The sequence below is a fragment of the Oncorhynchus mykiss genome, chromosome 3 (assembly GCF_057628025.1).
Source record: "Oncorhynchus mykiss isolate SJ-2025 chromosome 3, ASM5762802v1, whole genome shotgun sequence".
NCBI classification, from domain to species: Eukaryota; Metazoa; Chordata; class Actinopteri; order Salmoniformes; family Salmonidae; genus Oncorhynchus; species Oncorhynchus mykiss.
In genome coordinates, this window is record NC_143024.1 from 60401038 (window position 1) to 60426214 (window position 25177).

A 25177-nucleotide genomic window follows, 5' to 3' on the forward strand; every position below is an offset into this window, starting at 1 on the left:
CACCAAAACATGCGTACATTTCAGGTGGTCTTTTCAAAAGCTGTGTAAGCTTTTGGGCTCCCGAGAGGCGCATCAGTCTAAGGCAGCGGTCCCCAACCTTTTTTGCACCACAGACCGGTCTCGTACAGACAATATTTTACCAGATAGGCCGTCGGGGGGGTCACGATACGAGCAGAATATTGATTAGGCCAATAAGTTTAGTATAGCCGCTTTTCATAACATTTTAGTTTAATTAGGTCTAACGTGATGATGTTATAGAAACATAAAGTGCATATTTTTCTCTAATGACCATATATGTAATAAAAACATGACAACTTACCATGTCGCTGAATCAGTGGGAGCCCTGAGCTTGTTTCCCGGCAACAAGATGGTCCCATCTAAGGGTGAATGGAGACAGTGACACCCGAAGCGTGTTCCTTAGGTCCAGTCTACTCCGTTATTTCGTTTTTGTTGCCGTCATTGCGGAAAACCCGGCTTAGCAGAGATAGAAGTGGAAGCAACGTTTTCAGTGCTTTTGTGGCTATCTCAGGATATTCCGCCTTGATTTTAATCCAGAAGGTCGGCAGAGATGAAGTTATCTCAAACATACTTTTAAGGGCACCGTCATTTGCATCCTCAAGGAGTTGATCTTCTTCCTGCGCGGACATGGACGATTCACCTGGGACATTCACAAATGGGTTGCAGATCCATTCCTTCGCACTTCGTGGGTCTTTGGCGGTTGGGAAGTAACGCTCAAACTCCGTTGACAGCGAAGCTAGAGCACCAGCTGGGAGAAAGATGGCCCCGTCTCAGTCTCTCCCAAAAATCCATGCTAATGTTGGGAACATGTCAAATATGCTCCTGTCCACTCGCCGTCCCCACAGTTCCAGTTTAGCTTTGACTGCAGCCACTTTATCTGCCGACTTAAAGATAGTTGTCCTTCTCCCCTGAAGTGACAGACTGAGTTCATTGAGCAGGTTGAATATGTCGCACAGGTAAGCGAGTTTTGCGAGCCATTCCTCGTCCTTTAAATGTGCTGCCAGTGGTGACTTTTTCTTTTTAAAGAAATCTCTGCAGCGGCTCTCAAACTCAAACACTCTGGCAAGCGACCTCCCCCTGGATAGCCATCTGACTTCTGTGTATAAGAGAAGGCATTTGTCCTCTGCGTCCCATTTCCTCGCAAAGCTGCCCAAACAGATGCGAGTTAAGGGTGTGTGCTTTGATGTGATTGATAACTTTAATATCATCCAATACAAGGTTCGGTTCAGGCGACATTTTCTGCTAGCCAGCATTTCTCTGTGAATGACACAGTGCGTAGACTCACATTCAGGCGCAACCTCTTTAACCAGGTAGCGAAACCAGACAGCCGTCCAGTCATGGCAGCAACCCCATCTTTGCATACGCCAACACTGAATGACCAATCCAATTTTCCTGACATGTAATCATCCAAAGACTTGAATATTTCTGAGGCTGTTGTGTTAGTCGGCAGGGATAGCACACACAACATATCCGCGTGCACATCATCTTGAAATGTATATCGCACATAAACAAGCAGTATTGCCTTGTTGTCGACATAGGTAGATTTGTCAACCTGGATTGCATACCACCGAGACTCGTTAAGCCTCTCTAACAATTGTGCCTCGACGTCCTCCCGCTCTTTCATCAATTTGCCTAGTGACGGGGGTAGCTGAAAGAGGAACCTGTGCTATCTTTTTAGCTGCAGCCTCTCCTAAGAGTTCACTGCACATGTCCTTAGCAGCAGGTAGAATCAACTCCTTGCCAAAAGTGAAAGGCTTCTTGGCCTTAGCAATACGGCTAGCCACTAAGTATGACACTCTCAGTGTAGCCACGTTTGTTGATGCGGTGGCTTTCAAGACTTGCTTCTGTCCTTCTGTTTCACGTTTTCTTCGCTCAAAGAATTCAACAGGTTTGTCTTTAAGTGCAGAGTGCTTGGATTCGATGTGCCGAAGCAGTTTTGAGGGATTCGTTGTCTCGTTAGATAGCCTATCTCCACATACTACGCACAGGGGGCTTGGAGCATGTGAGTCACCTGTCGCAATAAAGCCATATTTTAGATAGGACTCATCATATTTTCTATTGAATGAGGCTTTCAGTTTTTTTGTAGTCTCGGACTCTGCTGTCTCTGCATTATCAACATCGTCATTGGGCCTTTTATCTCCCTTACTCCTTCTGAAGAAGCTCTCCGGCGACGTTTGTTTGTTTTTATTCATGTCAGCTAACATAGCTAGCTAGTACAAAGTTGGCGGGCAACACAACTCAGGCAGACCGTGATGAACTCGCATTATTAGTTCAAAATCTGTAAACTGTTGTGGGTGTGACAGAGATGTTAGAGTGGTGAGAAAAGGACCAACAGACTGCACCAAGTTCAATGTAATTACTGCACAAATAGCCTATAATTGTATATAATTATTATTTTATTTTACAGATAAAAAATGGTTAAAACATTTTTTAAATCCTTTCTGTGTGGCCCGGAAGCGAATTTGCTGCGGCCAAGTGGTTGGGGACCGCTGGTCTAAGGCACTGCATCTCAATGCAAGAGGTCGTTACTGCAGTCCCTGGTTCAAATCCAGGCTGCATCACATTCAGCCATGATTGGGAGTCCCATAGGGTGGTGTACAATTGGCCCAGTGTCGTCTGGGTTTTGCCGTCACTGTAATTAAGAATTTGTTCTTTACTGAATTGCCTAGTTAAATAAAGGTTAAATAAAAAATATAAACAATTACACTAAAATGGCATTATTATAATTTTCACCATTTCAGTATTATTCTAACCTCACAGTGTGGAAATCCATATAACACACAGGTAAATCACGTTTTTGACTGCACTGGGCCTTTTTGACTGCACATATGACATACATTTAGCCATTTTGGTGTAATAAAGCTGTAACTGCTGAATAACCTGCCTACAAACACATTGATACTGTACTGTAACTCCCAAACAACCCAAATAGCATGTTCTCTGCTGCTGTTACGGACAGGTGAAATGTTTGCTGTGGGAAAGTGCTTGTTTTGCACCTGTTAAATTCCCTATAATGCTTATAATCACATCGATTGATAAACTGATTGATAACTAGCCTACTATAATAAAATAATTGCATACACTATGTTGAACCTATGGTTCAATCTACTCCAGACAACACAGGCTTTAAATAAAGGCATGTAATGTAATTTAACTTAATCCTTATCCATGTTGGCAGTTACCCTATGTGATTAAGTGGAACAAGTAACTTAACTCAATCCCCAGGTGTGCCAGAAACAAGTTCAAGTTTAAGATCCCATTCACACTGAAATGTATTTTTTAAATTTACTTTACTTTTTAAAAGTATTTTGAGGAATCAAGAGAGGCAAGACATTCGTGAGACAAGCATGTGGATAGCTCGTCACATCCCTGTCTTAAAATAGATGCAACTACCGATTTAAAATAGGTTTACGACCAAATGTTGCAGGTCATCCTACCTCCTTAGGCATGCGTACAATGCGGACTCCACCCTGTCGAGCTATTCCATCCACTCCTGTCAATGTGCAAATCCTTTTCGATTTTTCAATGCAGGTTAGCTTATTTCGTCATGAATATTGTTATGGAAGCTGCTCTGCAGTGGTCATTAGCTGTCAAAGCCACAAAGTCATAAAAGCCTTAACCTAATGCCGAACCCTAACCTTAAAATAAGAAAAAAAAAAGCAACTTTTTTTCATGAATCTTTACAAACTACACAATTTTGACATTGCAGACGGCATATCTCGCTCAGTTCTGCCTCGAGGACAAGACTCGGGACAATTAGCGTCAACCTGCTTTTTGAACACCCCCACAGCTTTGATGTGGTGGTACGAACGAACTCATGTAACAGCCTAGTAATTTATTTGTTATTTTTGCAGAGTTGTAAACTCTCTTAGGCTATTAAGAATAGCCTAGTATAGAGTATTCCCTACTTATTTCCCAAGAAGGCAAGCTGTCTTCATGTCATTTATCCTGTATAGGTTTGAGCACAGTGTGAGCTGAATCTTCTGTAATGCCGGCCCTTACAAAAAAAAGATAGCGTTTTGAAACTGCAGTAAAATTGCAGTAACTGCAGTCGACTGTGGTATTTTGGAGCAGTAATTTCAGAATATACTGCACTCTAACTGCAGTTACAATGCCAAATTACTGCAGCAAAAAAAAAAAAAAAAATCGGTGTTATTTTGGAAGCAATATTTGCAGCATACTGCAGTTTATACTGCACTCTGACTGCAATCTTTTTTTGTAAGGGAGCTGCCACTGGGTAGCTACGGAGAATAAATGTGTGGGGGTTTTCTCACCAAATTTGTAAAGTTAAGAAATTAAGGTGGATATTACTTTTACATTCTTTTTGTGGTTTTTGTTTTTAGTCTTTAGTCTTTGTAAAGCTATACATATTATGTACATAAAAAATATCCCACAATTTCTCTCATTATCAAGTAGGCTAGGCCTCTGGTGTTACATTTAGAAAGAACTGGGCTATATAGCCAGTAGCCCAATTCTGCTAAATGTGTAAAAATAATAAATAAATAAATAGAGTTGCCTGGAAATACTCTTATAACGTCAATCCACCTTGCTACAGTATGTGAAGTAGCTTTCTTTCTTTCAAGTGGATTGGCTACAACCCCATCGGATTACTCTGATTGGAGCGGTCTCTTGTCAACCAACGCATGAGCTCCAGCTCCATGCTCTACGATCACGTTTCCTCGAGACAAATAGGCATCGCTTTAGGATGCTGAACAAGGTACTGCTGTCGCATCAGGACCAGAAGTCTGAATGGGATGGGGACGATAAAAGAGGTAAGCTCAGCTTGCTTGTTTCTGCCGTCTGTTATATTGTTTTCGAGTCTTTTTATCAGCTGTTTACTAGCCTATCCCGGGGATTTCACTCTCCCGTTTATTATGACATGTTAATGAGTTTACCATAACCTAATGTTTAGGGTACACGACTGCGTTCACAATCCCAACCACCTCACAGGCTACTTACTGTTCAAATTGTTTTTATTCGGTCTCGAGGTATTTCGTTCATTGACTCATTAAATTCACCGTGTAGCTTTAGGATCCGCGTGTTCCTGTGTCCTACGATGGATGCGAGCCCATCAATAGGATTTCTGCTCAGCTGTGCAGCACTGGGCACATCTCTTATTATATTATGGGGGATATTTTGATAATGATAATGGACTAGCCTGCTTCAAAATGAACTGTCCATGGTAATAATTTAAAAAAAACAGCCTAACAATTTTTGGATGATTTTTATTGCCGCAAATGTCCCCTCATACTACACTCCGTTTGGCTAGTCTAGACTAGAAAGTTGGTATGAAGAAGCATTTAACTTTATTTAGCAATAGCCGAAATACTGAAATGAGCTTGAGTTGACAAAATCCACCATACTTACAGGAACACTTTAAGATGTTGGGACACATTTGAACATGGTAGTCGTGACCTTGACACACGGTCTTTCATTTTGTATTCCACGTATTTTTTTCCTTGATAGTAACCTAACAAATGTCTGTTGCCTAGGATGTTAAGGTCAAGATGTATGAGGGGACTTTGGTACACTCATGCCTCCAGTGAAAAAGCATGACAAACATCATTATCTCGTTACAAAAATTTAATCTGCTAGTCTTTCTGGTCCTGTCTGCCACATGACATGTTTAATTGACGTATTGTCTAGGTATTATTATCTGTCTATCTATGTGCTGTGTACAGGGCGGGCCCTGGCCTTTTGGGGATCCTAAGCAAGTTAATAACTCATTTCATGCATTTCTACAAGTTTTGCCATGTGGTGGAGATTTTTTTGCAGTTTTGAAGCTCATTTCCTGCAATTCTGGGCACATGCCCAGCTGGCTAGACTATTTTATCAATCAAAACGTTTTTAGCTGACATGGGCTAATTGAGTGACTGTCATAAGGAGAGAAAAACTGCTGATGCACAACCGTGTTTTTATTATTCTTTTTGGTTGGGGGCCACCTAGCAGTTGCTTATTTCTCTTTATTCTGACTGCTCAAGAACTACTGGAGCTCTAGAACTCCTGCTTTACTCCTGGTTATACAGAGGCATTTTCATCTCATACCGTCATGTCTCTTATATCACCCTCCCTATGTACAACATACACAAAGATAAAATGACTGAAAGAAAGGAATGCCTATGGCCCTCATTTTAGGTATTAAGTTATTGCAATGTTCGCCTATACACAGGTATTTGAGCAACTTGTAAAGTGAAGTGTTACCATAATGTTAGAGACAGTTCGAAATTTACTATGGTGGGGGAGGTGGTCCAAAATAGAGAAGGGTTTGTATACCTTTTTTTTTGTTTTGGGGAGGGTTTTGTGTTTTTTTATTGGGCACAGGGGAGGTTTTGTGTCTTTTTCCCCCGGTTTACATTTGCTCTTTTGCAGGTTGTACTATATAATTTATTCCATCCTAGCCAAATGTCCTCATATGCTTGCACGCACCTCCCCTATATCAAGTTGTGTTGGTACTTCCCTTTTGAACTATGCTTTTCTGTGTGCAAAATTTTACTATAACACAGGTCAATATACACTGAGTGTACAAAACATTAAGGACAACCGGCTCTTTCCATAACATAGACTGACCAAGTGAATCCAAGTGAAAACGATGATACCTTATGAATGTCACGTGTTAAATCAACTTCAGTCAGTGTAGATGAAGGGGAGAAGACAGGTTAAATAAGGATTTTTATGCCTTGAGACCATTTGAGACACGGATTGTGTATGTGTGCCATTCAGATGGTGAATGGGCAAGACAAAAGATTCAAGTGCCTTTGAATAGGGTATGATAGTAGAAGCCAGGCGCAATGATTTATGTCAAGAACTACAATGCTGCTGTGGTTTTCACGTTCAACAATTTCCTGTGTGTATCCAGAATGGTCCACCAACCAAAGGACATCCAGCGAACTTGACACAACTGTGGGAAGCATTGGAGTCAACATAGTCCAGCATCCTTGTGGAACGGTTTTGACACCTTGTAGAGGCCATGCCCAGACAAATTGAGGCTGTTCTGAGGGAAAAAGGGGGGGTGCAACTCATTATTCTTAATGTTTTGAACACTCAGTGTCTATGCTGTGTATATGTATATCAGTCTAGATGTATTATAGTCAACATAAATCCGGGAGACTCAAATTAATATGATATGTTACATTTGGTATGGTTATAGAAGGCATATGTTTAATTGGCAATCATACAACACATACAAGCATTCAAACCTGCATACATTTTCAATATGAAGCCACAAGAACAAATAGGAATAGCTCATAGGCAGCGGAGAGGCCAGATGCAACATTGTAATAACAGTGAAGATATGAGACACACAGCTCAAAAAGCTCCCCTATTGATCTTGTTTCGGGACAATACAATTATCCTAGACTAGCCTACAACACCACAATGCAATGAATAATTGCATTATTGTTTTCAAGTGAGTAAAAAAATCTACTCTAGGCGCAGTGAAAATGTCATTTGAATACCGGCGCATTTGAAGCCCTGTGAATTGAATGTTTAATTCCATTTGGATCAATTGTGGGTGTACTCTTGACAATGTATAAGGTCTAGAAAGGCACAGTGCCAGGCCAGTCTGGCTGTATTTTTACTTCTGATACTGAGATGCGCCGTCTGTTGAAGATGCTCATTCTCCAAAGTCGTCCTATAATAATGTGACCACGTATGCTACGGGCAGGCCCAGTAAAGTTTAACGCTCTGCCTCCTTTCCAATCCTCGCCCACCTAGAACCTAACGCTTCAATATATATATATATATATATATTATAATCTAAATATACTGAACAAAAATATAAATGCAACATGCAACAATTTCAAAGATTTGATTTATTCTGGTTCGTATAAAACCAAACCAGTACATTGAAATAAATGAATTAGGCCCTAATCTATGGATTTCAAATGACTGGGCAGGTGCTCAGTCAACCAGAATGAGTTTTTCCCCACAAAAGGGCTTTATTAGACAGAAATACTCCCCAGTTTCATCAGCTGTCCAGGTGGCTGTCCAGGTGGCTGTTGCAGACGATCCCACAGGTAAAAAGCCAAATGTGGAGGTCCTAGGCTGGCATGGTTACATGTGGTCTGCGGTTGTGAGGCCGGTTGGACATACTGCCAAATTCTCTAAAGCGATGTTTGGCTTATTGTAGAGAATTGTCTGGCAACAGCTCTGGTCAACGTTCCTGCAGTCAGCATGCCAATTGCATGCTCCCTCAAAACTTGTGACATCTGTGGCATTGTGTTGTGTGATAGAACTGCACATTTAGATTGGCCTGTTATTGTCCCCAGCACAAAGTGCACCTGTGTATTGATCATGCTGTTTAATCAGCTTCTTAATATGCCACACCTTTCAGGTGGATGTATTATCTTGGCAAAGGAGAAATGCTCACTAACAGGGATGTGTGCACAAAATATGACAGAAACAAGCATTTTGTATGTATGGAACATTTCTGGGATCTTTTATTTCAGCTCATGAAACATGGGACCAACACTTTACATGTTGCATTTATATTTTTAGCAGTATATTTGTCATTTAACTTTTAACTTTTAACTTTTAATTGTAGCATAACCAAACTAGTCACAAAGACTTCTTCAAAAGTCTCGTCCGTACAAAATCTAATTCCAGCATCCTCAAAATGGCTTTACGTCCAACCTTTTTATGGGAGTAATGTACATGTTGTATAAAAAAATGTCACAACATCATGGGAAAGCGTGCAGTTTATTAGGCTAGATGACATAAGTTATGATGAACTTCACAGGGTGGTGAAAGTGCAAGGTGATGAGCTTGATGCTCCTTTTATAAATATTGAGGGTCTTATTCTGGTGACATGATGATTGATGCTTGGCTGCCATTTGACAAATCAAAATAATCTTGCACTTTTGTCCATAATAATCTCATCATGTAGGCTTTACCCACATTGTATCTGCGAGCTGCTGGCTGAGAGCACACGTGCCAATACCAGAGTGGGCACATTGGCTATACCTGCACAACATTTTTTTGCACAAAATCATCAGTAGGTTTAGAGTTGAGAATGAGATGAAAACCCATTTAACTTGTATTTTCTATTCGGTACATGGGCATTTAACTGCAAAAGTCATTTTTATGTGCACTAGTCAATTTGTTGGAAATCAAACTCTGATGGGAAAATGGGCATATTGTTTTTATGCAGATTTTTTAATAATCTGTCGCCAATTGGATGGAAGCCTAGCTATAGACACCCTAAAGACCCTAGCAAATGCACTAGTCCAGTGTCAGTTTGATTATGCCTGCACATCATGGTTCACCAGCAGGCCCAAACACCTAAAGAATAAGATACAGACCAGCCAAAACAAGCTCGTAAGAATTGTACTTAAACTCCCCCTCATACTCATCTGGAGGTCGAGCTTTTTAGGCTGCTACGCTGGCTATCTGTGGAAAAAAAGAGTAGTATTACTTCAACTTGTTCTGGTCCACAGAATGATCATGGACTCAGCCCCCAGGTACCTATTCAGCAATTTTTCATTTGTTAGAGATGTCCACCAGCGTAATAACAGCCAGAGACTCTCATATTCACTGTTTTAAATATTAGAGTCTATCTGGTAAGAACACATTTTTGTACACCGGCGCTGTTGAGTGGAATAAACTACCACAGCAAACCATGATATTGAAGTGCCAAAGTCAGTATGCTTTGTTTATTAGTTGTGTGGTGGAACATTTGTTGATTATATTTTATATAATTATAAATATGGTACAAAATGGTGAAAATCTTATTTCCCCCTAGCTGATCATTGTCTGCAGCCGGCTCTGATCGTAGTGCAGGCCTAATGAAACAGGCAGGGAGAGTGGGCTCGTCCGTGGTGGTCGGCGAACCCTCATCCTTATGGCCCCTAGCCCTGCATGGCATCGACTGTGCTACAAAAGCGTGCTGAAGTGGCAGTCGATATCCACATTTTCGAACTGTCCCTTACATACTCTGTGGCTGTGTTCATCATGGCAATTTGGCAAAATTCTATTACGTTGCAGTTGAGTAATTTTTATAGTGTGTTTATTAAACAAATCGTGCCCAGATGAATCCCATATGGCCATGCATCTGATTATGCGTTTAGTAGAGACGTGCGACGTTCAGCCTGCTGCACAGTCACAATGGAAGGTCTAGTCTAGAGCGCTCGGTTAAATTGTGTTTAGGAGCAACTCTCTCCATGGTTAAATTAGCAAGATATAGATGTCATTGTTGTAAAAGTAAGGTGAGTGTGCTTCATGTACTATCATGTTAAATCTTAATATTAAATTATTTGGTATCAATTCATTTGAAGGTGTCCTTGTTACAGTGTAAAACATGTGTAATTACACTAACAAGTATTGTAGTTAATTGTAATAACTCATAGTTACACTGTAATAACAACATGTTATGGTAATTGCAGCATGTAATTACACAGGTGTAACAACAAATGCTCGTTACAAACGGGAAGGTTTCCACTAAATTCCCCAAATTAGTGTTTATTTTCTTCTCAGCTGCATCCGATTCAGTATAACTGTCACAAGGTTGTAATCTCTTGTTGGCAGATGAGCTGGGCGTCTGAGATTACAAAGGTTGGAGGCTCAATAGGCTCTAATTACCTACCCGTGACTGCGCAATCTTCAAAATCTCCACTCAAAAAAAGTACCATCTGGGTTAACTTGGTTGAGTTTACAAAAACAGATCAGATATAGATAGGTCAACCTCACTGACTGGGGTCTACCATACGTGTGTCATCTCAGATTATATATAAAACAGTACTTACAGTACCAGCGTTTCTTTATTTTTTGCTATTTTCTACATTGTAGATTAACTATGAAATGATACATATGGACTCATGTAGTAACCAAAAAAGTGTTAAACAAATCAAAATATATTTTATATTTGAGATTCTTCAAAGTAGGCACCCTTTGCTTGATGACAGATTTGCACACTCTTGGCATTCTCTCAATCAGCTTCACCTGGAATGCTTTTCCAACAGTCTTGAAGGAGTTCCCACATAAGGTGAGCACTTGTTAGCTGTTTTTCATTCACTCTGCGGTCCAACTCATCCCAAACCTTCTCAAATGGGTTGAGGTCTGGTGATTGTGCAGGCCAGGTCATCTGATTCATCACTTTCCATCTTGGTCAAATAGCCCTTTACCAGCATGGAGGTGTGTTGGGTCATTGTCCTGTTGAAAAACAAATGATAGTCCCACTAAGTACAAACCAGATGGGATGGTGTATCGCTGCAGAATGCTGTGGTGGCCATGCTGGTTCTGTGTGCCTTGAATTCTCTAAATCACAGACAGTGTCACCAGCAAAGCACCCCCACACCATCCCACCTCCTCCTCCATGCTTCACAGTGGGAACCACACATGCAGAGATCATCCGTTCACCTACTCTGTGTCTCAAAAACACATGCCGGTTAGAACCAAAAATCTCACATTTGGATTGATCAGACTAAAGGACAGATTTCCATTGGTCCATTGCTTGTGTTTCTTGGCCCTAGCAAGTCTCTTCTTATTATTGGTGTCCTTTAGTAGTGGATTCTTTGCAGCAATTTGACCATGAAGGCCTGATTTACACAGTCTCCTCTGAAAAGTTGATGTTGAGATGTGTCTGTTTCTTGAACTATGTGAAGCATTTATTTGGGCTGCAATTTCTGAGACTGGTAACTCTAATGAACGTATCCTCTGCAGCAGAGGTAACTCTGGTTCTTCCTTTCCTGTGGCAGTCCTCATGAGAGCTAGTTTCATCATAGTGCTTGATGGTTTTTGCGACTGCACTTGAAGAAACTTTAAAAGTTCTTGAAATTTTCCGTATTAACTGACCTTCATGTCTTAAAGTAATGATGGACTGTTGTTTGTCTTTGCTTATTTGAGCTGTTCTTGTCATAATATGGACTTACCAAATAGGGCTATCTTCTGTATACCACCCCTACCTTGTCACAACACAACTGATTGGCTCAAACACATTAAGGAAAGAAATTCCACAAATGAACTTTTAAGAAGGCACACTTGTTAATTGAAATGCATTCCAGGCATCTACCTCATGAAGCTGGTTAAGAGAATGCCAAGAGTGTTGAAAGCTGTCATCAAGAGAAAAGGGTGCCTACTTTGAAGTATCTCAAAAAATATGTTTGGATTTGTTTAACACTTTTTTGGTTACTACATGATTCCATATGTATTATTTCATAGTTTTGATGTCTTCACTATTATTCTACAATATAGAAAATAGTAAAAAAAATAAAGAGGCCGAGCAGTTGCCATACCAGGCAGTGATGCTCTCGATTGTGCAGCTGTAGAACCTTTTGAGGATCTGAGGACCCATGCCAATTCTTTTCAGTCTCCTGAGGTGGAATAGGTTTTGTCATGCCCTCTTCACGACTGTCTTGGTGTGCTTGGACCATGTTAGTTTTTTGTTGATGTGGACACCAAGGAACTTGAAGCTCCCAACCTGCTCCACTGCAGCCCCGTCGATGAGAATGGGAGCGTGCTCGGTCCTCTTTTTCCTGTAGTCCGCAATCATCTCCTTTGTCTTGATCACGTTGTTGTCCTGGCACCACACGGCCAGGTCTCTGACCTCCCTATAGGCTGTCTCGTCATTGTCGGTGATCAGGCCTACCACTGTTGTGTCATCTGCAAACTTAATGATGGTGTTGGAGTCGTGCCTGGCTGTGCAGTCATGAGTGAACAGGGAGTACAGGAGGGGACTGAACACACATCCCTGAGGCACTATGGTGGTCTGCTTAAACCATGTTGGTATTACAGACTAGGACAGGGAGAGGTTGAAAATATCAGTGAAGTCACTTGCCAGTTGGTCAGCGCATGCTCGCTGTACATGTCCTGGTAATCTGTCTGGCCCCGCTGCCTTGTGAATGTTGACCTGTTTAAAGGTCTTACTCACATCGACTGCAGAGAGTGTGATCATGCAGTCTTCCGGAACAGTTGGTGCTCTCGTGCATGTTTCAGTGTTTTTTGCCACGAAGCGAGCATAGAAGTAGTTTAGCTCGTCTGGAAGGCTCGTGTCACTGGATAGCTATCGGCTGTGCATCCCTTTGTAGTCTGTAATGGTTTGCAAGCCCTGCCACACCTGACAAGCGTCAGAGCCGGTGTAGTACGATTCAATCTTAGTCCTGTATTGATGCTTTGCCTGTTTGATGGTTCGTCGGAGGGCATAGCAGGATTTCTTATACGCTTCCGAGTTAAGAGTCCCGCTCCGGGCCTCCCGGGTGGCGCAGTGGTTAGGGGTGCTGTACTGCAGTGCCAGCTGTGCCACCAGAGACTCTGGGTTCGCACCCAGGCTCTGTCGTAACCGGCCGCGACCGGGAGGTCCAATTGGCCTAGTGTTGTCCGGGTTAGGGAGGGTTTGGCCGGTAGGGGTATCCTTGTCTCATCGCGCACCAGTGACTCCTGTGGCGGGCCGGGCGCAGTGCACGCTAACCAAGGTTGCCAGGGTTGCCATGTGTTTCCTCCGACACATTGGTGCGGCTGGCTTCCGGGTTGTATGCGCGCTGTGTTAAGAAGCAGTGTGGCTTGGTTGGGTTGTGTATCGGAGGACGCATTACTTTTAACCTTCGTCTCTCCCGAGCCCGTACGGGAGTTGTAGCGATGAAACAAGATAGTAGCTACTAAAAATTGGATACCACGAAATTGGGGAGATAAAGGGGTAAAAAAAATATTTAAAAAAATAAATTTAAAAAAAGAGTCCCGCTCCTTGAAAGCGATAGCTCTAGCCTTTAGTTCAGAGCATATGTTGCCTTTAATCCATGGCCTCTGGTTGGGGTATGACGTACGGTCACTGTGGGGACGACGTCATCGTTGCACTTATTGATGAAGCCATTGACTGATGTGGTGTACTCCTCAATACCATTGGAGGAATCCCGGAACATATTCCAGTCTGTGCTAGCAAAACTGTCCTGTAGCTTAGCATCTGCTTCATCTGACCACTTTTGTATTGATCTAGTCACTGGTGCTTCCAGCTTTAATTTTTGCTTGTAAGCAGGAATCAGGAGGATAGAATTGTGGTCAGATTTGCCAAATGGAGGGCGAGGGAGAGCTTTGTATGCGTGTCTGTGTGTGGAGTAAAGGTGGTCCAGAGTTTTTTTCCCTCTGGTTGCACTTTTAACATGCTGATAGAAATTTGGTAAATGGATTTAAGTTTCCCTGCATTAAAGTCCCAGGCTTCTAGGAGCGCTGCACTCTGGATGAAAATGTTCTTGTTTGCTTATGGCGGAATACAGCTCGTTCAATGTTGTCTTAGTGCCAGCCTCAGTCTGTGTTGGTATGTAAACAGCTACGAAAAATACAGATGAAAACTCTCTAGGTAGCGATAGTGTGGTCTACAAGCTTATCATAACATACTCTACCTCAGGCGAGCAATAGCTCGAGACTTCCTTCTATATCGTGCACCAGCTGTTATTTACAAAAATACATAGTCCGCCAATCCTTGTCTTACCAAACGCTGCTGTTCTATCCTGCCGGTATAGCGTATAACCAGCCAGCTGTATGTTGATAGTGTCGTCGTTCAGCCACAACAGCCCGCCCTCTGGCCCCTTTTTCCTCTGCCTCCTCTTCATGCAAATCACAGGGATCTGGGCCTGTTCCCGAGAAAGTAATATATCATTCTCGTCGGCCTCGTCAGACTCGTTAAAGAAAAAAAAAAGGATTCTGTCAGTCCGTGGTGAGTAATCGTCTGATCGTCCTGATGTTCAGAAGTTATTTTTGGTTATAAGAGACGATAGCAGCAACGTTACAAACAAAAACAAACAAAAGACACAATCCGTTGAGGACACGTAAAACGTCAGCCTTCTTCTCCGGTGCCATTGTTAATATGTGGTAGAGACAAAGCATGTATAACAATCTAACATAGACACTTTACATTACCCCTAGCCCAATATTGGAATCAAGGAGCCTAAATTTTACTCCTTAGTCCAAGGAACTTACATGTTCTGTTTAAAGGGCGAATTGGCTCTGGATGCCAAAACAGCCAAATACTCCATCTAAACGTGAATTGCTTCTCAATTGCGATACGGTTCTAGAAACATAAATCCCTTTACTTTCACATGACATAAAAATCATTTCCAAAATGCAAAATATACACTTACTGTAAACTGTTTTAACCGGTTTTGACACAGTTGCAGCCAACAGTATTTTTCAGTGTCAACACGTTTGAGGCGTCTGTCTTCCGTTTACACACAGGTGTTCGGAGATGCTAGCTAATTAGTCCACTCTGTCTTCTGTCTGTTTTCCGTAAACAAGCACTGTAACACGGAATTATTAGGGCCTTGTGGAACCCCTAACCCTATAAAGGTGTGTATCAATTTAACCTTCGGTTTTGGAAAATTATTTCTCGCCGATATGAAGGACAATGTCCCTATTCGACCAAAACCGTACCGCAAGCGATGCTTGTTAATGTTCAGACCAGGGTTCATGGCTGTAAACAAAACACCTCCCTACAGAAGAGGCCTTTGTCAAATGGAACTGAGAGTCATGATCAAGGGCTACATTACCCATAGTTATCATCATTATAATTTCTATAGCTTAGGCATATAGCTAGCTAGGCCTAGCTAGCTACCTAGCTAGTTTCTGTCTTATCTAGCTAGCTATAATAGTACTTGCTAGTGTTTAGCTACATGATAAAGGAACTTGTGTTACTCAAAGTGTGTTGACGCAAGTAGCTAGCTAACGTTAACATGCTGGGTGTTTCTTATGTATTACCCTTGAGTAATGGATACCCTAAGAACACGGTTCAGGGAAGATAAGACCATTGAGCCCAGCCTATGTTAGCTAGCTAGTTAGTGAATTGCGACCATAGCATATTTGCCAGCTTTAGCTAGCTAGCTAGTCAAGGTTAGAAAACTAGCATGCTAGCTAGCATGTTAGCTAATCCAAAAAAACTAAACAGATTGCATGGAAAGTCTATTTTGTAGATGGTAACTAGCTAGATAGGCTCAACAAAAGTTAGCTAGCTAACCAACACTAGGCTAGTTAGCTACCAAACAGTAGCGAACTACCTATGCTAAATCCTCCAGCAGAATTCATTAATCAAAAAAAGGTTAACAAATTGCATGGAAAACTCTCTCCTTTGTTGACGTTTTTGACCTACAAAACATTGTTTCTTTCGCAGCAATCTTTCATGTCTGGATTTTGCACACTGACCTTCTCGACCCCATTCGTTGCATACTGTTACCTGTACATGACATCAGTGTCAACCAGTGGAGGCTGGTGGGAGGAGCTATAGGAGGACAGCCTCATTGTATTGGCTGGAATGGAATAAATATAATGGAGTCAAACATGTGGTTTCCATTTGTTTGATGTGTTTGATATCATTCCATTAATTACATTTTTACCTCAAATTGGTGGTATAAAAATGAATATTCATCACAATCTTAAATTTGATTGCTTGAAACAGATCAGTATCTTTGGTTTAGTACCCGTGTTTTTGTCATTTACGCCTGTCTATAGTCAGGGATGTCTCAGGCCTCACATGAATTTGCAGATTCATTTTTGTCTGTCGTAAACATTTTCTCACAGACGTGTGAGTTGTTAAATGGCTACTACAGGTTCTCATCAATTGACTGGTATACTGTATGTAGTATACCCAAGTTCATTGAGGTTTGTCTGTTAGAAGAGCACCAACGGTACTTGTCACCCCAGTTAATGTCCCAGTTTCATTGATTTCAATACAAATATCGATGTGAGTGATTCATTAGCGTCCTATTGATTACAGAAGAACAAGCCAATCAATTCCAGTCTAGAGTGACCCCCTGGTAAGTATTGGTGGGTGAGCAGTTTATAAGGTACTAATTCAGCAAAATACAAATGATCTGAACAGAGATGTGATGTGTGCAAGTATTTTTTATGTCTTCAAAATGTCACTACTTATTTCAGCATATTAATTGGACATTTAAACCAGTGTTTTGACACTCTGCTATAAATAAAATCTATGATTTTATTCTAGATTCCTGTTGACGTCTGCAACAGAGGGGGAATGCGTATTTCAAAAGATACATTTTCTCCCTTTGGCTTTTCATCCCTGTCAGTCATGTGCTGTATGGTATGCCTTAACCTTGATGTGGAGCGTGTGGTGTCCAATTCCCTCCAGGGAATGGATTGGTTTGATATCTAACCAATTCTACTGTGCACCTCATCCATCTTCCTTAGAGCTCCACTGTAATAATCGTTGTCATTGCCATTTGCGCTCAATTGAATGGATTACATCATCCCTTTAGCCATGACATCAATACAAGTCAGAACTCTTTGCTCATTCTTGCCACACATGCACGGACAAAACCTGCACATCTGTGGGACATATAGACACAGGTGTGTGAACAAATCCTTGTGCGCACACACACACACACTATCGTATTCCCATTTCTACCTTATGGAGTTTACACCTGTTTTAATTACAGCTTTGAATCCAGTTCCTTGACATTGATGCATTGATTGCAACTTCAGTAATAGTGGTAGTTAATTGATTCCTCTGGTTGCGTTGACATACCGTGGCATTTACTGCACCAGCAGGCTAAGCAGGGTACCGCACAACCTTTAATATGAATGAATGTGACTTGTGAAATGAATTCCAAGGAATGATTTCCAATGTTGGGTCTGGTTGGGTTCACTACTCCTGCAGAAGTTCTAGTGGAACATAAAATGCCAAGGAAATCATTTTGGTTTGTCAATATGAAAATCTGCAGCCCTATGAATTCAAAAACACATTTAGAACCTTGGTTTATCAGATTCAATATAGAGGAAGTAGGTTTGAGCAGGGTAATACTGTTGGATATTTGTTTAATCCTCCCTTGCCTTTTCATGATGTTTTTTTTTCCCCAAACCAAGGCTAGTATTTGATTAAAGATAGGACGGGGTATTTCTGCAGAGCTTTTGCTGAACTTTAGGAGTCGCCTTCCCCTGTTCCTTTTGGGTGGTACAGTATATATTTAAAGCCCGTTCCTGTAGAGGCACTGGAGCTATAGTTGGTGTTTCTCTGAGGGGATTTGCTTGCTCTCTAACACACTGGCATGGTCATTGTGGAGTGTGGTGTTCCACAGCTCTTGGTCAAGTGGATCACAGACTCATTGTTATTAAAATTCCAGTCTCCTTTTAGGCATCTCAGCATGTTTCAAACTGGTTTGCTATGCTTGGACGTGACACACATCATTTGTGTCTTTGCTGAGTACTGTTTCATAAAACACATCTTCAGTTCTTTCATGTTTTTGGTATCCAGACATAATTACACATTTTGGCAAATGTTTCTTTATATTGTCGTTTTGATTGTATCTTTCACTAAAGTTGATGGCACTCATTTTCCCGATATTGTTGGTTTGAAAGTAATCACTCACTAAATTTGACGCCACTCATTTTCCTGATATTGTCGGTTTGAGTGTATCATTAACTAAATTTGATGGCACTCGTTGTGAACAAACTCTATGAGCTTATGTTCACTATACTGATTATTAGCTCTGGTCTCAAATATTGATTCCATAGTTGGCCCAAAACTCGATTAGGAAGTATGCATCTTCTGATAACATAATCTGCTTAGTTTTTATCTTGTACGCAAGATAGTATTTTGCATTCTCAGTGGTTCATCTATTTCAATCTAGAATTTTATGGTGATTTCATTTAAAGTTTAATCCCAGTTAAGCCTTGTGTGTTACTCTGAATCACTGCACTGTTAAGTTCTTTCTATTTCAAAAATGTTATTTTAATATTTTTTACTTTGCACACACGTTTAAAAAAAGTGAAAATGGTGAAGTGCAATTATTCAGAGAAGATGCCTTATCTAGAATACGGTTAGAATGCATTTTAAAAGTTGTGCTGTAAGCATCCATCACAGTGCTTGGATCATGTTCAAATAATATAAACATTTACTAAGCCATCCAAGGACATGGGACTTTAAGATTAGTCTAGGAATTCTGATTTTCATTATGCAGAGTATGCAGGTTTACAATGTTGAAACGTTCCATGCCTGGCTACTTACAGGCAATTTACAAACAGAAAAAAAGCTAAAGAAATGTGCTTGAATTTGTAGGTTTAGTGTCCTGTCTTTACTTTCTTTACTTACTGTATGTATCTCTTTAGCTGCCCCAATATCTCATCACGAGGAGAGTGCAATAAATGCTCAGAGAGCTGCGTAGGGCTTAATAGATAGAAAACAAACCTTGTGCCAACTTCTGTTCCATCTCTGACACCTCCCTGCTACAATATTGGGCAACGCAATTTATTGGGAGGTGTGGTGGCAAGAGTGGTCTTAAAATCAAAGCAATAACTCTCTGTGCACAGCAGAAACGGGCTCAGAATACATCCCAGCCTCTAAACAACATCTCAGGCCCTCCCTCAGCTGTTGCATCCTGGGTTTTGTGCTCATCATCCCTGCACAGGTCTCATTACTTCTCTGAAGGAAACACACACCCCCGCAGCAGGTGTTCCTCTCAGTGCATACTGATGAGCTGCTAACTGACTGAAGCGATGCGCTTGTGTACTGCTACTCAAAAGGCAATAGACAAAGATACGGCGTTGATTGTGGCTCAGTTGGTGCTTGCAATGCCAGGGTTGTGGGTTCGATTCCCAAACGTGTATGCACTTACTACTGTAAATTGCTCTGGATAAGAGCGTCTGCTAAAGTGTAAATTAACTTTATGTTGCTTCCGTGGAAACGTTTGGCTGGTTGTTTACATCAGCACTCGAAGTCGGTAAACATAGCTTGGAGCAGACGCTATTTGTCATCCAAGTTTAGATGTATCGTTAATATGTAATAGGAAGCCACAACATGCAGAACATAATCATTGAAATGTGTGTCCTCTCTGATAAAAATGTTATATTATGTAGAGAGGCTTAAATCATTGATCGTTATTTACCTTGCTTTGTTTTCCTTTGATTTGATTGATTCACTGCACATTAGAATAACTTGCAAACCGTTTATTTAGTAATCACATTTTCCACAGAATTATGTATGTTCTCTGTCTCCATTCAGTAATAAATATGCAAATGTTCATAAGGAATGGAGGAAATGCTGAATTTGAAGGAAAACGATATGGGAATGGAGCACTTGCAGAATATTGGTCTGCCTCTCTCCCTGTTCCAGCTGCCTGGTAGGAGAAGAGTGGGTCTGAGGGCTTTTGATGATTGACTTGATTTCCCTTGTGACCAGGGCATGTTTGTAGGGATTTCACAAAGCTTTCCCTTTTATGTAGTCATCTGAACCAGTGACCTTGAGATGACGGGAAGTCTAAAAGCAGCCATGAAAAGACAAAGGGACTTCAGGTGTTGTCATTGTAATACACTAATAAACAAAGCAATGCAACAAAACGGCATTATTTTCCGTAAGAAAAGCACAGCAAGTGAACAGTTTTTATAGCCCTGTTTTAGGGGGTTGATGAGAGAAACGCAGATGTTGTTGTTGAGGCTCTGTTCTTTCTGTTGGCGTTTTAGACATACTGCTAGAGCCCTGTGTGTGGAATAAGGGGCTGTGAAAGACGGGATTTGCTTTTTTTGCAGCGCTCTGCACACGTACAAGTATTCATGTGAATCTCTGTCCGACACTCACTCTCTGGCTGTTTAGGATTAAGCTGAGGAATCCAACTGGAGAAGTTTGTGACTTTTCAACTCTTCTGCTTTTAAGAACCAGGCTCCTAAGTTACCACATATTATGAATCATTACATTTTTCCCTTTGAACCCCCCCCTGCCTTTTAATATTAAAGTCCTTATACTCTATCAAGGATCTTAGTCATATACCAAAATATGCCGATATAATTTGCTAAAACATTGCTAAAAAGTAATGGTTTCTCGATTCAGTTGGTATTCCTGTGTAGAATATAAAAAGGTGAGCTTCTAATCGGTCTGTTTGTATACACATCTGAACGGAGCAGCCACATCATTAAGGATGGAGCCCAGAATGGAAGTGGCGTGTCACTAGAGGATCCCAGTGGGAAAGATAGGGCTGAAATGGAAATTATCAAAGGGAAAACTGACAAAAATATATAAAAATCTGGATCTAAAAAAAATTGTGTCACACTTTATTTGGATAGTCCAGATAGTTCATCTGTAGATGCCCTACAGATGGTCATACTATCAACAAGCTATCTGTTGCTAAGGTTCCATTTAGGGTTAGGGTCAAAATGAGGGTAAGGGTTAGGGTTAAGTTTAGTGTTACGATATGGGTTAAGGTTAGGGTTAGAGCTAGGGTTAGGGTTAGTAGATAGTTAGTGGAAATGTCGCTGATAGTCTGTAGATGAGTCTGCAGAGCGTCTACAGGTGGACTATCCAAATAACGTGTTACCAAAAATTGCATTTTGCAGTCTGTGTTTGATTGTCTAGGTGTTGATGACAATTTGAGGAACTTCAGGGATGTGTGTCATGAAAAGAAGAGGTGTGAAAATGTTATGGTTTATACCACACTGTTCTCACAATAACATATGTGTTCAATTAAGACGCTTGACACTAGCTTTTTTAATTACTTTTGAGAATTGTAGATAATTTATTCAGTCATTCGATATAAAATAATTGGTGCCGTTTTAAGGTCTGATATTGGAAAACAATCAGTGAATTACTATTTTTCTTTGAGTAACAGCTGAGTTGTCCTTATCTAATGTTCATCCTTTGTTTCCATTGTAGGAGCTTGGACGAGAGCAACTTCAGCTATCAACTATCTTCACAATTCTTTACCACACTTGAAAAGAATGATAACAGTATTTCATCAATTCATTTAAAGGTCAATGGTTTAATTATGCAATCATGTCGCTTTAATCTATGACTGATTGGCCAGGCGATGATGATGATGATCATTTTAATTTTAATATGCTACTGGCCTTGCTTTTAAGAATTTGCTGTGTATGGATGTTATTGATATAGCAATGCATTGTGCCTTTAGACTTACTGAGAATTGTCTAGAGAGTCTAGAGAGGTTGTAATCCTCTCTAGACTCAACTTTCTCTCGCTGACAATCTGTCTCAGTCAGACGGGCAACTTCCCAGCCCTCAGTGTCTGAAAGCTGAATTTAAATCTCCTCCCAGTGCTCCCATATTCAAATGCCTCAAAGTCAATTCACCCAAACCTTACTAAGTCCAGGCATCTCAAGAGAAGAAATATGCTTACTGAAAATTCTATTTAAAATATTATACTGTCAATTTGTTTAGTTCCCCTGTAAAAAAAACGTTTAAAAATATATATGTGCATTCTCTACAGTTTAAAGAGATCGAATAACATTAATTTGGTTTTTAAATAATTGTCTAGTGTTATGCCAGTACACTGATGGTAATGGTTTACCATCTTCACTTCACAGGAGGTCAATGTCAGATCGAAAGAACACAAGCATTTCTATTGATAGCATTCTTCTGCTTATCCTGGTTTATGTTTTGTTTAATCATTAGTGCAAAATGATGTTTGAGGCAGCCGTATGGAAACAACGCCTCTGAATGAACAAAACAACACAGTTCATGTTGATCTTCCATTGCATAATTGTGCACAGGACGAACCTATCACTGCAGGGGACTGGGTTGGCGTTTTCAAAGTCCAACTGTACCCACATCTAGAAGTATAGCATTTTGGGGGGCAGAGATAGATCTTGTTTAGTTCCATTTATTAATCACATAAGTTATTGCTCATAGTCAGACTCGTATCGAGGCTATTCAACATTTTCTTGAACCCTTTTCCCCAGAATAATTGAACTATTCAACCGAAGAACCATACAGTACCTTCAGAAAGTATTCACACACCTTGACTTTTTCCACATTTTTGTTGTGGATTCAATTTAGATTTTTTTTGTCATTGGCCTAAACACAATAGCCCATAATGTCAAAGTGGAATTATGTTTTTCGAAATTACCCAATTATGGCAAGCCTAACAACGTCGTCTTGCTCACTACGGCCCTGTCCCGAATGTCAACGGGTCAGGCGACCTTTTCCGAGGCCAAAGTCAAGGAGGTGTCACATCTGTCTGGCGCCGTACTCCACCTTACCCAGGCACTGGCTGTGTGTGTGGGATGAGTTATGGTCACCTCTGTAGTTGCACAGAGGCACCTTTGACTTTCTGTGACAGTCATAAAAGAGGTTGACAGAACATCCCTTTTGAATGCTTCCCTCTCAAATAATGGACTTTTTGGAGTCGCCGTTGTGGAGGCCATGGAGAGCTTCAAGGAAAAGAGAAGAGACAGTTGTGAAAGCGTGGGCCTGACCCGTAGTGTCAGCCCGTCGCCGGGCCCGCCGGCAGGCAACCACTGACATCACACGTGTGATGATCTCCACTCCCAGTCCGGCGGCACCCGCCACCCCGGCTGTTAGAGAAGTGGTGGCAGAGCCACTGCCCGTTTCCATACCTCACTCTGCTTCTAGGATAAGTGCTGGAGCTGGTCCTCATGCACACAGACGCAGGGGTAGAGCGCGTTCGCCCCTCATTCACCATGACCACCTTCGGCGTCTGCGTTACCACACAAGGCCTTCCCACAAGTGCCCTCTTGCCATATGTTCGTTGGCCCCCATTGCAACCATTCCGAGTATTGGCATAGGGCCCACACACACTGTGTTTCTCGCTATCAGAGCATTATTGGGAGTGGCGTTGAAGCCGTACTCTGCCCACCTGGTTAGACCGGACGCTGAGGCGGGGTTGCACCATTTCATTTTGTTACCCACCTCATGAAAATGGTGATGGCATCACCAGATAAGGATAAAAGATCTGAACAAGGAAACAACGGGCTCTACTCGTCCTATTTTCTCGTGCAAAAGAAGAAGGACGATTCTGGATTTGCGGGTAGAACAAGTCCAGAGCCAAACGACCTTTCCGCATGCTCATGACCATGAGCTTTAGCGTCACAGGAGGTTTCTACGCTTTGCTTTCCAAGGAGTGGCCTACGAGTACACGAGGGTGCCTTTTGGGTATGCTCTAGCTCCTCTCACCTTTTCCTAATGTGCGATCGCCAGGGAGTTGGGATTCTGGCATACTTGGACAACCTGCTGTTTCTCTCCCCACCAGTAGAGCTGGCGATCGCGCACACGACCAGACTGGAGACTCTTCTAATGCGTCTGGGCTTTGCAGTGAACTGGGAAAAGAGCGTGCCTTGTAAGAGATTCACGGATTTCGGATCCCTGGAAGTCCGCTATCTTGTCGGCCCTCAACCAGTTTCATCCAATGAGCACAGTGTCAGTACACAACGTCATCTCCCTTCTAGGTCTTATGTCAATGGCCCACATTGTGGTCCCTCTGGAACTTTTGCCCATGTGCCAGGTACAGCAGTGGTTTGCGCAGCTACGGCTAGATCTTGTGCATCATCGCCGTCCTATGTTGGTGGTTCCCCGCTCTCTCAGAGCAAATCTAGATCACTGGAGAAACCAACACGTTCTGACGCACCACATTCCCATGCGCAGAGTGTCCTCGCTCATCCCAGTCTTCACAGACGTATCCTTGATGGGATAGAGTGGGACATGTCAAGCTCCGTCAGTGGGAGGTGTGTGGCAATTATAGCAATATAGCAATTAAACACTGGAGTGATAGATGTGCAGAAGATGAATGTGCAAGTAGAGATACTGGGGTGCAACGGAGCAAGATAAATAAATAAATACAGTATGGGGATGAGGTAGTTGGATGGGCTATTTACAGATGGCCTATAGTGAAACACTGTTTGAACCTCTGGCCCAGAACTCTTTGAAGAATGCTGTCTTTTTACTTGGCCTGACCCCACTGTTTCGCCATCAATGATGATCTGAGCAGGGCAGTGTTGCGTCCTAATCCGGCGTTCATGCCTAAGATTATTAAGAGCTCTATGATTGGACAGGTGATCTGTGAGCTGGTGCAGTGATCTGTGAGCTGCTCTGACAGCTGGTGCTTAAAGTTAGTGAGGGAGATATGAGTCTCCAGCTTCAGTGATTTTTGCAGTTCGTTCCAGTCATTTGCAGCAGATAACTGGTAGGAAAGTCAGCCAAAGGAGGAATTGGCTTTGGGGATGACCAGTTAAATATACCTGCTAGAGTGTGTGCTATGGGTGGATGCTGCTATGGTGACCAGTGAGCTGAGATAAGGCGGGGCTTTACCTAGCAAAGACTTGTAGATGACCTGGAGCCAGTGGGTTTGGCGACGAGTATGAAGCGAGGGCCAGCCAACGAGAGCTTACAGGTTGCTGTGGTGGGTAGTATATGGGGCTTTGGTGACAAAACGGATGGCACTGTGATAGACTGCATCCAATCTGTTGAGTAGAGTGTTGGAGGCTATTTT

At 41.8% G+C, this 25177-nt stretch overlaps 1 protein-coding gene across 1 annotated transcript in view; it reads left to right on the top strand.

Annotated features, from left to right (window-relative positions):
- Positions 1–4676: 4676 nt before the first annotated feature.
- The window catches only part of LOC110520081 (beta-1,3-galactosyltransferase 1-like), a 120492-nt gene continuing 99991 nt past the window's right edge, over positions 4677–25177 (top strand). The window contains exon 1 of the mRNA XM_021597115.3: positions 4677–4790. The gene's annotated coding sequence lies outside the window, so the exon portion shown is untranslated. The remainder of the gene's footprint in view (positions 4791–25177) is intronic.